General features: G+C 43.9%; 1 non-coding gene across 1 annotated transcript; it reads right to left on the bottom strand.

Annotated features, from left to right (window-relative positions):
* Positions 1-11,568: 11,568 nt before the first annotated feature.
* TRNAG-CCC (transfer RNA glycine (anticodon CCC)) lies at positions 11,569-11,641 on the bottom strand. Its single transcript has one exon. It is a non-coding gene; the product is annotated as a tRNA-Gly (tRNA).
* Positions 11,642-13,870: the final 2,229 nt, after the last annotated feature.

Genomic DNA, 13,870 nt, shown 5'->3' with positions numbered 1-13,870 from the left:
TTTTGTTTTTGTTTTTTTGTTCTTTTCATGCTTGACTTTGAAGGTCCTGATTTTGTATGAATGCATTACTTTGGATGTGAGAAATAGAAATTGTCAATTATGTGCTTTCCCTTTTCTGCACAAATTCTGGGAAAATGTAAGATCCTTTTTTTAAACATGGTTTGAGGGAACAGCTGTAAGTCCAGTCAGGGCAGTTTAATTTAACTTAGATGATCAATTTGACACTTCAGAAGACCTAAAGGTTCATAAAATTCCATCTCATACAGAATACTGTATATTATTTTTTACCAGATATTTTACAAATACCTCACCTCATCCTGTATGTAATCAATAATAATGTATTAGGGTAGAAAGACACAGATTATCAATATAAAAAATATATTTAAGCCCTTCAAATTCTTGTGTCCTTTTCTTTAGTTTCTTAATTAACATCGTATTATTGGAATTACTGAATAAAAATAATTGCAAAGACTGTGATGTAGAGGAGAGAAAATCAGTATACCACTGTTTATCTTGGCTATGGCTTCAGGTTTCTAAGAACTAGATCCTGAGTTTTGAGAGGTTTTGGTTTGGTTGAGTTTTGAGTGAGTGTCTAGCATGGAAGTTTATACGTGTTCTACAATGCTTGTCTTTATTTCCTGTATGGAAATAATTTAAATCTTTCTGCTCAAGATATTCTGGTAGAAATTTAACGTCATGACTCATATAGAACACGTTTCCTCCCCCACCCCCCCAAAAAAACTAGTGAAGAGGAAGACCTGCAGGGGATGTTGAAACTATATATTTTTTCTATTTCTGATACACTGTGTTTTAAGTATCCAGAAGTAATTCCTGTAGGGGTTCATGGGCTTCCCATTCCTGGATATTTAGTCACGGAGAACAACAGAATTTTGGAATTTGACTGAAATAGTAGAATCTACCTCATGACGTCCTCAGGTTTTCATTCATTTCGTTTTCTAAAATACTAAAGGTCTCTTGAACAAATAGAAATGCCTATGCTTTTATGACCATGGTCATAAGATAGAAGTTCTATGATTGGTTACAGTGAAATATTTGGATTTGTATTTAGATTGTATCAGTCTTTTGTTTATTTTCTTTTTAAATCACAGAGTTGAAGCCTAGGTTATGTAGTAGATTCTTATTTCATTTATAATTAGACTCAGGCAGTATAAGAGAAGGCCCCTTTCCCTATGAACGACCCACAAAGAAATGTAGTTTAGGAAAGCAGATTCCATTACTAGACCAATGGAAGCAATACAAAAATCCATCCGTTCCATTATCCTCCCCCCAGTTTTTTCCCTCTCAATACTTGAATTTTCAATGACGTACAAAGAGATTTTATAATAAGCTTCTTTCTGGTCTGTGGGCCATTAGTTAAAAGGAGTTCACAGAGTTCTCTCGATGGCCCCTCATAGCATGACCCCTTCATGGCTCTTGAGCCTCACAGACTCTCTAAATCTCAGCTCTTTTTAAAGCTATATAAGGAAAGGTGGTCAAGAGGAAAGATAGTGGGAGGAGGTGGTCGGCAAAAGGCAGTCTTCTGAATGAAGTCCCAGCCACTGAAAAGTGTCCAATAAAACAGGTAAGTGTACTGTAACTGGAGTCTCATATGGTTAGTGCAGTAATGGGTAAAAAACTATCCAAGTGTAACAGGAGTGGGTGCTAGAAGCTGTTTGACAAGTGTATCTGTTTTGTAGCGTAAAGCCCCACATCAGGGTTTAATATATGAGAGAGCTGCCATGTCTCCCTTATTTGCAGATACACTTTTGGAGGAACATGCAAAATTGATTTCATGTGCAATAAGTAAAATGCCAGGTATGAAACTTTCCCAGAATTATATGCTAAAGTTGGTGTTAATTCTGGCACAAGGGTCAGGCTTTTCTATGCTCATTTATTTTCAGGGGGCAGGGAATCAGGGAACCTTTGCCATGCGGCTTGCAGGATCTTAGTTCCCCAACCAGAAATTGAACCTGGGTCCCAGCAGTGAAAGCGGTGAGACCTAACCACTGAACCGCCAGGGAACTCCCTCCGTGCTCTTTTTTGAAGTTCCACTAGGCACTTAAAAACCCAAAATAGCTCACTCTCTGAGACATGGTTAACTGAAGCCCCGGGTCCAGGCTGAGCTGGAGAGAGGTTTAAGTTGGACCATAAGATGGGGCAGCAGTTTGCAGACTTGCTGGTCATTTGTAACAATGTTAGGAGTTTCTTTGGCTTTTAAATATGGCCTTAAATTCGTCACAGTATCCCAAAGCCAAGTTTAGATGACTTTGTTTCTCAGAATAATATAAAAATAATTCTTTGTGCCCATTGACCTCAACCATGCCTAAGCAATGCTTTGTTTCTGATGAGTACTCTTAATTTTCAACTCATCTCTGTCAAGTAATTGTTCTATAAATACATGAGCTTGGGAAGTTCCTTCTTTAAGGAACCCTACAGCAAGCCTTGATAACTTGGTTAGCAGATTCAAATAAGAGAGATTATTCAAATCTCAGACAGGCTGGTCCAGAACATAACAATCTTAGTTGCTATCAAGTGGGTAGTGCCTTGGCTAGCCTCCTCAAATTACAACGATGCTCCCCTCAAGGTTTCGGGTCTCATAGTCAGTAGACCTTTACAGCACTAGTAAAAGAGATGATTCACAAAAAGAAACCCTTGAGTAAAGAAACCCTTGAGTATGATTTTGTATCCCTGTTTAGCTGTTCTTGATATACAGATAGTGCACAAAAGTTGAATGTGTGTGTCTGACCTGAAGCCCTGTGGGCCAGGTGTGCACACACCCTCCTAGAGTGGATTTCCTCCGGCCGAGACTGATGAGCTCTAGTCTGAAGAATTCACTGATCCCTTAGGAACCACCAAGAGCCTAGTACTTTTGCTTTGCAGACAGTGGGTGTGGCCTGCTCTGTGTGCATAAACCACCATCACCCCTGTCTTCTCATTCATACATACTTAACTGAGCTCTCAGTGGGTCCAGAGCCTTGGCCTAAGCCTAAGCATAATTTACAACTTGTAGTTTCTATAGACATTCCCTCTGTAAGAAGATTCTTCAGAAATGCTCCTACAGGAGTCTTCCTCTATTGGGAGTGTTTTCAAAGGTCACCAAGCCTGTTGCATTTGGTAGAAAAGGTGACCAGTCTGATCTGGTGAGTGAGCTGCTACTGGAAATCTTGTCCGACTGGAGTAAGTGTGTTTAGAATCCTGCTTTAAACATGAAATATTAGTCTGCATTTGAAAGCAAAAGTGTTAGTCACTTCAACCCTGTCTGACTTAGAGACCCTGTGAACTGTAGCTCAGTAGACTCCTCTGTCCTTGGAATTCCCCAGGCAAGAATACTGGAGTGGGTTGTCATTCCCTTCTCCAGGGGATCTTCCCAACCCAGGGATCGAACCCGGGTCTCCTGCATTGCAGGCAGAGTATTGTCTGAGTCACCAGGGAAGCCTTTGATAGCAAAGCTGCACAAAAACAGTTGGGACATCCTATTCTGTAAGCTTGGATGAAGTCCCAGCTCCCTCCTTTTAGGTCTTCTGAATGCAGATAAGAGATTTAAACACGAGGTAGAAGCAGAATATTCTTAAGGTAAGATTTTGCAGTACTCCTAAATTAGCAAGTGTACCAGACCAACTAGGAAGCAGGCTTCAGCCACGCTTTCTTCGAGTTGAAGATTTCATAGATTTTTTTACACCCTGGTCATATAAGCTGTTCTAACCAACCCCGACTCTTTTGTGGCGATATGGATTGTAGTTCTTTACCACTAATGCCACCTGGGAAGCCCCAACAGGACACTAGTTTCACCAATAAAAAACATTTTGGGATATACAGCGTGCTAATGAAAGTTTGCTGCTTCGCAAAAAAGAGATTGAGTGGACCCAAATGAATGGTAGCGACCATGTTCACTGACAACTCTGAATTAAAGTTTTTAAGTAAATTACATTGTAATAGGCTCCCAGACTAACTTACACTGAACCCTTATATGGATTATCTTTTATAACCTAATCACTTGGTCACTTAGCTTATCTGTGTTCTGATTAGAAAACATTTTGGGGTACATATGTATATACAAACTGTGTTAAACACAGCACTTTTCATTTCATTCATGGTGGAGCTTCAGTGACTGTCTTGCTTCCATCTTCGAAGTAATGCTCAACAGACACTGGTACCAGTGTCTTAACTGTTCTATAGGGAACTTTTGTAGTTTAAAATGCCCCAATGGGTCTCTTATTCTTGACCCTCTCTGCTCCCTCTCCTGTCTCCTCTGTCTTCCATCTGTGTGTGTGTTTTGTGTTTCCAGTGACACCTGAGGTTTTAGGTCCATTTGTCTACAGAATTTTCCAGGACCCATTCAGGTTACCCCAAGACCCATTGCTGGTGGCACTTTGGAGGACCATGAAGGCTGCTGAGCCAGGAGGGGAAGGTGGGGCCTCTGCTCAGTCCAGACAAGGACCTGGGAGTAGTTACCTACTCACAGCCTCACAGGACAAGTGAAACTAAAGAGACAGGACTGGGGAGGAGACCCCAGAACTTTATCTGCACAGCACGAGTCCCACCACCAGAGAGAAGGTTCAAAGCCTGCTCCCCATCAATTTTTTCCCCCTTAAAACTCCCTATTGGTTTTAAATTTATTTATTTATTTATGGCTGTGCTGGGTTTTTGTTGCTGAGCAAGGGCTTTCTCTAGTTGCAGCAAGTGGGAGCTACTCTTCCTTGCAGTGTACAGGCTTGTCATTGCAGTGGCTTCTCTTGTTGCAGAGCATGGACTCTAGACACATGGGCTTCAGTTGCAGCAAGCAGGCTTAGTAGTCATGGTACACAGGCTTCGTTGCTTTGCAGCATTTAGGGTCTTCCCAGACCAAGGGTCAAACACGTATCCCATCTGATTAAACCATAACCCACTGCATAGATTTCTAGGTGTTTGTCCAGTGGCCATGGTGCCAGACATTCTCTTCACCCTGCCCAATCTCAAATTGCTTTCCAGGCACCCAAGAATTGGCTAAGATTTGTTAAAAGTTGCAACAAAGATTACTTTTCACAACTTCAGTTCAGTCGCTCAGTCGTGTCCGACTCTTTGCGACCCCATGAATCCCAGCACGCCAGGCCTCCCTGTCCATCACCAACTCCCGGAGTTCACTCAGACTCACATCCATCAAGTCAGTGATGCCATCCAGCCATCTCATCCTCTGTCGTCCCCTTCTCCTGCCCCCAATCCCTCCCAGCATCAAAGTCTTTTCCAATGAGTCAACTCTTCGCATGAGGTGGCCAAAGTATTGGAGTTTCAGCTTTAGCATCATTCCTTCCAAAGAAATCCCAGGGCTGATCTTCAGAATGGACTGGTTGGATCTCCTTGCAGTCCAAGGGACTTTCAAGAATCTTCTCCAACACCACAGTTCAAAAGCATCAATTCTTCAGCACTCAGCTTTCTTCACAGTCCAACTCTTACAACCATACATGACCACTGGAAAAACCATAGCCTTGACTAGACGAACCTTTGTTGGCAAAGTAATGTCTCTGCTTTTGAACATGCTATCTAGGTTGGTCATAACTTTCCTTCCAAGGAGTAAGCATCTTTTAATTTCATGGCTGCAGTCACCATCTGCAGTGATTTCGGAGCTCAAAAAAATAAAGTCTGACACTGTTTCCACTGTTTCCCCATCTATTTCCCATGAAATGATGGGACCAGATGCCATGATCTTCGTTTTCTGAATGTTGAGCTTTAAGCCAACTTTTCCACTCTCCTCTTTCATTTTCATCAAGAGGCTTTTTAGTTCCTCTTCACTTTCTGCCATAAGGGTGGTGTCATCTGCATATCTGAGGTGATTGATATTTCTCCCAGCAGTCTTGATTCCAGCTTGTGCTTCTTCCAGCCCAGTGTTTCTCATGATGTATTCTGCATATAAGTTAAATAAGCAGGGCGACAATATGCAGCCTTGACGTACTCCTTTTCCTATTTGGAACCAGTTTGTTTTTCCATGTCCAGTTCTAACTGTTGCTTCCTGACCTGCATACAGGTTTCTCAAGATGCAGGTCAGGTGGTCTGGTATTCCCATCTCTTTCAGAATTTTCCACAGTTTATTGCGATCCACACAGTCAAAGGCTTTGGCATAGTCAATAAAGCAGAAATAGATGTTTTTCTGGAAGTCTCTTTCACAACTTACTATGCTGTTATTAGGTAGACATTGTTATAGAGCATTTCACCTATAATTTAGGGCAGTTTTGATGAAGTATTTGGAAAATGCTCAGCTTTTAGAGGGCTTCCCTTGTGGCTCAGTTGGTAAAGAATCCTCCTGCAATGCAGGAGACCTGGGTTTGATCCCTCAGTTGGGAAGATCTGCTGGAGAAGGGAAAGGCTACCCACTCCGGTATTCTGGCCTGGAGAATTCCATGAACTATATAGTCCATGGGGTCGCAAAGAATTGGACACTTTTCACTTTCAGCTTTTAGATGTTTATAAATTCTTTGCGATAACAGATGATAGTTAAGAAAAAGAATGGAATAAGATTGGTGGAAAGGAGCAGTGTTGAAAAGATTGCAATGAACGATAAGAATGTATATGAATGTTCAGGGTATTAGGGTTCAGGACTCTCCTGGTGGTACAGTGCATAAGAATCTGTCTGCCAATGCAGGGAACATGGGTCTGATCCCTGGTCCGGGAAGATTCCACATGCCTTGGAGCAACAAAAGCCCGCAAGGCACAACTACTAAGGCCACATGCTGAAGCCTGTGCACCTCAACAAGAGAAGCCATGCAATGAGAAGCCTGTGCATTGCAATGAAGAGTAGCCTCTACTCACCACAACTAGAGAAAGCCCATGCCCAGCAACAAAGACCCAGCACAGCCAAAAATATATAATTTTTTTAAAGAGAAGAAATTAGGGTTCAGTTCATCACCTGACGTTTCCTTCTCCCAAGTCAAAAGTACCCAAGTCAGGGAACTCCCTGGCGGTCCAGTGGTTAAGACACAGCGCTTTCATTGTGGGGATCTAGGTTCCATCCCTGGTCAGGGAACTAAGATCCCACAAGTTGCATGGTATGGCCAAAGGGAAAAAGTACCAAATCGTGACGACTAGAAGACAAGTCCTGGGAAATCATTGGTCAAGTGTCTGAAATTTGGGGGGATTCCTTGGATTAATGATGTCGCTCACCTTGAGGGTGTGGGGAGATGATGGTGTTCCTTAATCAAAGGCTAGAACTTGAAATTCACCTCATGGATTAAAAGATGTATGCTTTCAAATCAAGAGCAGTGGATGGGGCTTGAAAGGGAGTTGAGTTAAAAGTGCAGTTTAAACCGGGAGAATGGACCTGTGGGATTAAAGTTCAGAGTTGGAAAGGTCCGATTGCCCTCTGAATGCAGGAGTTTCAGAGTTCCCATGGAAACACACCTTAAAAATGACAGGGAGAAGATAAAGTGCAGGGGCACAAGCACAGACGTGGGTTTTAGTCTAGATCCACCACTTACTAGCTGTGTGGTCTTGGTTGAGATAATTAACCTTAATTCAACTGTGCCAGTTTCCTCACTATTAAATGAAACTAATAATAATATTAAATAATGTGCTCAGTCAGTTCCTGGCACAAAATAATCATTCAATAAATGTAGGTGATCAGTCAGGTGACAGAGAACAATGTGAAGATTCCCCTGGGCACATACCCCAGACCAAGGAAAACGTGAGCTTCTGCAAAGGCAGCACATTGATTAACGCTTACAAGAGATTCTAGCAACCATCTCCATTGAAGCTCAGTGACCTAGTAAAAGCCACAAAAACTCAAGAGTCTTTAACTGAAGAGTTTGCAATCGGAGGACAGAGGTATCCCTCTTGGTCAGGTGACCGCAGGTCTAAAGAATAAGATTAACCAAGACCCTCCTAAGCACCCTGCCACCTGTCCATTGACTCAGTGTGTTGAGCCCTCCTAAGTGCTGGGCACTGTTCATGTACTTGAGTTTACAGAGGACAAAGCAGAGTTGTCCCCAGCGTACCGAATAGCACAGTCTGCTTACGTTTTGTTTTTTTTTTTTTGGTCACACACGGTGTATGTGAGATCTTATTTCCCAGACCAGGGATCGAACCCGTGCCCCCTGCAGTAGAAGCTCAGAATCTTAACCAATGGTCCACGAGGGAGGTCCCCAGTCTGCTTTCTCTTCAGTTGCTTAGGGAAAAATTGGCTGGAATCATTTCCTTCTCTTTGTTTCCTTGTATTTCACATCCATTTATTTATTTTTTCAAGTGCTTACCATGGCACTTCAGGTGCCATGAGGCTGCCATAACAAAATACCACAAACTGAGTAGCTTAAAGTAAAGAAACATATAGTCTCACACTTCTTCCTGAAACCAGGGGTCGCAAAGCCAGTGTCAGCCACCACACTCCCCCTGGAGGTACTCTGGCCCCTTCCTTGCCTCCTCCAGCTCTGGTGGCTCCAGGCATTCCTTGGCTTGTGGCCGCATTGCTCCAGTCTCTGCCCCCGTCTTCACATCGCCTTCACCATTTCATCCGTAAATCCTGCTGACTCTAATTCCACAGCCTGCCCACGAACTGACCCTTCCTCACCATTTCCACGGCTGCCTGGGCCCAGGCCACCACCATCTCTGGCGAGGCCATTTCTGTGGTCTCCCCACCAGCATCCCAATCGCCTCAGGATCAGTCCTCAACGCAGCAGCTGGGCCACCTTGTTAGAACTAGAGGAGATGCAGTCCCTTCGCCCCTTAAATCCCCCCCAAGGCACCTTTCTCTCAGAAAGAAGGCAGAGGTCTTGCCATGGCCCCAGGGCCCTGCAGGGTGTGGTTCACATCACTTGTCTGTGCTCATCCCCTGCTGCTCTCTTTACTCCCTGGCCTCAGACTTGCTGGCCACCTCGATGTCCTCAGGGGACTTTTGCCTTCGTAGTTCCTTCTCTTGGAGGGTCTGCCTTCCCTCACCTCCTCCTCTTTGTCTGTGAGACCTTTCCTGATCCTTCAGTTAAAAACAGCGATTCCCACACCCCAGACTCCCCCAGTCCCTGCCCGCTTTATTGTTTCCCCAACACTCCTGTCACCATCTGACTCCCCCTCATACTCACAGATATACACACACACACATATACACATACACATATGCACACATGCACACACCTAAACACACATATATTGGGTTAGTACAAAAGTGATCACAGTTTTGGACCATGAGTTTTAAAATCTTTATAACTAGGCTCAAATAATAGGAACCATTAAAATCAACACATTTTTGCCAATGAGAAATAAGTTTGCTTATTCCTATAGTGTAAAAATCTATGCTTTGGGATTCAACAAACTCTTGGAAAGCATTTTCTGCCTCCTACTAGTTATGGAAGCATTTTCCCTGCAAAAAGTTTTCCAGATGCTTGAAGAAGTGATAGTCGGTTGGCGAGAGGTCAGGTGAATATGGCAGACGAGGCAAAACTTTGTAGCCCTGTTCATTCGTCTTCTGAAGTCTTGGTTGTGTCACATGCAGTCGGCCGTTGCCATGGAGAAGAAGTGGGCCCAGCCTGTTGACCAATACTGACTGCAGGTGTTGCAGTTTTCGGTGCATCTCATCAATTTGCTGAGCCTACTTCTCAGATGTAATGGTTTCGCTGGGATTCAGAAAGCTGTCGTAGATCAGACAGGGAGCAGACCACCAAACAGTGACCATGACATGTTTTTGGTGAAAGTTTGGCTTTGGGAAGTGCTTTGAAACTTCTTCTTGCTCCATCCACTAAGCTGGTCATCACCAATTGTTGTAAAAATCCACGTTTCATCGCACGTCACAATCAAGAAATGATACATTGTTGTTTGGTAGAATAAGCAAAGACAACACTTCAAAACAACAATTTTTTAAATTTGCTCTCAGCTCAGGAGGCACCCACTTATCAAGCTTTTTCACCTTTCCAATTTGCTTCAAATGCCAACCAACCACAGAATGGTCAACACTGCGTTCTTCCGCAGCTTCTCCTGTAGTTGTAGGAGGATCAACTTCAATGATAGCTCTCAATTGGTCATTGTCAGCTTCCAATGGGTGGCCACTGCACTCCTCACCTGCAAGGCTCTCATCTCCTTTGCAGAACTTCTTGAACCACCACAGCACTGTATGTTTGTTAGCAGTTCCTGGGCCAAATGCATTGTTGATGTTGTGAGTTGTCTCCACTGCTTTACGACCCATTTTGAACTCAAATAATAAAATCGTTTGAATTAGATTTTTGTCTAACATGAATTCCCTGGTCTAAAATAAATGTTAAAAAACAGGAAGTAATAAGTCATTAGCGAAAAAAAAACATAAAGCAAGAAATGCACATTAAAATGATGTATAACATAACCACATTTATTTAAGAATATATTCCAATATCAAACAGAAAAATTCAACAATGCAAGGCTGCAATTACTTTTGTTCCAACCTAATATATACATGAGTTTGGGTAAACTCCAGGAATTGGTGATGGACAGGGAGGCCTGGCATGCTGCGATTCATAGGGTCGCAGAGAGTCGGACACGACTGAGCAACTGAACTGAACTGAATATATACATACACGTGTGTATATACATACATATACACACAGATACATTCATACACACATAGACACACATGCACACACATAAACATATACCCATATACATGCACATGTATATACACACATATACACACACACACACACATACTCCTGTGCACATACATAAACATATATACATGCACACACATGAGTCCCAGCTTTCTGTCAATATTATTTGTCACTAAATCCCTGCATGTACAATGATGTTCGGCACATAGTAGTTGCTCCATAAATATTTATGGGATGAAAGGATGACTATTGAGGGCCACGTGCTATTAAGAGTGAGTTTTATTATTTTAAAGGTTCACACCAATATAAAATACTCAGTTATTGTGGATAAGAGTTTGGCAGTTTCTCAAAAGATTAAACATAGTTACCATTGTTGTTGTCTAGTCACTCAGTCGTGTCTGATTCTTTTGCAACCCCATGGACTGTAGCCCACCAAGCTACTCTGTCTGTGGATTTCCCAGGCAAGAATACTGGAGTGGGTTGCCATTTCCTTCTCCATATGACCCATCAATTCCACTCCTAGGTATATATTCAAGAAAATTAAAAACATTTGTTCACACAAAAACATATACATGAGTGTTCAGAGCAGCATTACTCATAATAACAAGAAAGTAGAAGCAACCCAAATGTCCTTTAAGTGATGAATGGATAAAAAAAAACTGGATATAGCTGTGCGGTAGAGTATCATTTGACCATAAAGAAGCATGATGTTCTGACACGTGCTACAACTTGGATGGGCCTTGAAAACTTTAAGGTAAATGAAAGACGCTAGACACAAAAGGCCATATGTTGTATAATTCCATTTAAATGAAACGACCAGAATAGACAAATCCACAGAGACAGAAAGTGGAGTAGTGGTCACCAGGGGCCAGGGAGACTGGAGAATGGAGAGTGACAGCTAATGAGCGCAGAGTTTCTTTTTGTTTTCTTTTGTTATTAATGTTTGTTTATTTGGCTGCAGTGGGTCTACTTGTGGCATGTGGGCTGTTTGATCTTTGTGGAGGCATGCGAAGACTTAGTTGTAGCGTGTGGCCCCTAGTTTCCTGACCAGGGATCAAACCTGGGCCCTCTGCATTGGGAGCACAGAGTCCTAGCCACTGGACCACCAGGGAAGTCCTCAGAGTTTTTGAAGTGAAGAGAATGTTCAGAATTAGGTAATGGTGACAGTTGCACAATTCTGTAAATATACTAACACACTTAAATGTATACTTTAAGATGGTAAATTGTATGTGAACTTTCTCTAAATATATATATGTATATACCTGTGTTAGATACTCTTTTATCCCTATCTTACAGATGATGAAACAGTGCCCAGCAGAAGCTCTGCCCTGGTGCCCCTCAACTATACTCTAACTTGTGTCTTACAGGATCATCCTGCAGTAACTTAGGTCAACAGGAGGTGAGTTGCCTAGAGAGTTGCTGCCCTAAGGTCCTTTCTAACCTGTTATTGTTATTTAGTCCCTAAGTCGTGTCCAACTCTTTGCAATCCCATGGACTGTGGCCCACCAGCCTTCTCTGTGCATGGGATCTTCCAGGCAGAGTACTGGAGTGGGTCACCATTTTCATCTCCAGGGGATCTTCCTGATCCAGCAATCAAACCCTGCATCTACTCCTGGCAGGCCACTTCTTTACCCCTGAGCTACCTGGGGCTCTCTACCATTCAGGAGCCTGCTGTGAGGCCATTTCTCATCCACGCCCTGGTTCCCACTTGTCTCCTTGGCTTTCAGAAGGATGCGTCTGGAGCCCCTGAGTCAGTCAATAAAACTGCTTGGCTCAAGTTGAGTCTGGGCTTCTGCACAGTAGGGCAGCCCACTGCCCCTGCCATCTGTCACTCAAACCATCAGCTCGGGGTTGTCCTGTAGGGACACCAGTTGCTGACACCATGCTGATTTTGCTTTTTCTGTCCATGTGTGTAACGTTTGGTCTAAATCCACATGGGCTCAGTACCTCCTTGCAGCCCAACCCATGGAAGTGTGGCCGGCCAGCCTGGCAGCTGAAGCGGTGATCCTCATTGCCCTGTCAGCTACCATACTGCTACCTGGGGAATGCTTGACACTGAAAAGCAGGGATGAAACAAATTTCCCCAGGCTCCACCGCTGCTGGAGCCGAGAAACTGACCAGGTAGAGTGACTCGAATTAGACAAAGGAAAATTCATCTGGCATGATAGCTAATGAGACATGCATGCATGCTAAGTCACTTGAGTCATATCCAACTTTTTGAGACCCTATGGACTGTAGCCCGCCAGGCTCCTCTGTCCATGGGATTCCCCAGGCAAGAGTACTAAAGTGGGTTCCATGCCCTCCTCCACGGGCTCTTCCCGACCCAGGGATCCAACCTGGGTCTCCCACATTGCAGGCAGATTCTTTACCATCTGAGGCACCTGGGCTATTGCCTCTCAAATTGCCCCTGATGTTTCCAGATGCTGGAGGTCATCACCATGAGGAATATTAAGGTCATGACACATCACCTAGGCCTTCTTCATTTGCCAGCCTGACCTTTCAGCTGCCTCTTCCGTCCTCAAGACAGACAAGCTTGCCTCATTCCTATGAAGTTGAGGCAGCAGATCTTGCAAAGTTTCTGCTTGTCTGTCGTGGAAGGGATCAATTCCGCAGCCATGGGAGGGATGGAGGTGGTGGTAGGGCTGCAGGGCCATTGTGAGTGGACCCTATGCTGACGAAGAGGCAAGGAGGGCTGGGAAGTGCCCTGTTGGGGAATGAATTCCAGTGCTGGGTGAGGCTGGGATTTCACAACATCTTTCCTCTGAGCCTGACTCTCCTGCTCTGTGAGATCCAGGGACAAATAGCTTCCTCAAAGAGACCATCTGTGTCAATGAGCAGGCATCAAGTCTGTGAAGTCACCTGGCAGTTTCACAGCAAGAAGCCCCAACAATGGGTCCAGTGAGGAGAGGTCTGGGCAAATGCATGCTTCCATGACCCCACCCATGGAGAAGTCTGTCCTTCCGCTCTAAGAGCAGACAGGCACTGTCTGGTGAGAGATTTTTTTTAATATATATATATTTATTTATATTTGGCTGCTCTAGATCTTTGTTGCCTGCGTGGGTCTTCTCTAGTTCTGGCGAGCAGGGACCACTCCCTAGTTGCGGTGCCCAGGCTTCTCATCGCAGTGACTTCTCTTATTGCAGAGCATGGTCCCTAGGGCTCAGCAGTTGTGGTGCATGGGCTTAGTTGCCCATTACGTATGGGATCTTCTCCGGCCAGGGATCAAACCCATGTCCCCTGCACTGGCAGACAGATTCTTAACCATTGGACCACCAGGGAAGCCCTGGTGAGAGATTTCTCAACAGTCTCAAAATCAGCTCTGAGCCAAGTTTTGCATCATT

Source organism: Bos javanicus, chromosome 11 (assembly GCF_032452875.1).
Source record: "Bos javanicus breed banteng chromosome 11, ARS-OSU_banteng_1.0, whole genome shotgun sequence".
In the NCBI taxonomy this organism is placed as follows: domain Eukaryota; kingdom Metazoa; phylum Chordata; class Mammalia; order Artiodactyla; family Bovidae; genus Bos; species Bos javanicus.
Note: the sequence above shows the minus strand (reverse complement) of the source record. Positions and strands in the feature narration are given on the sequence as shown.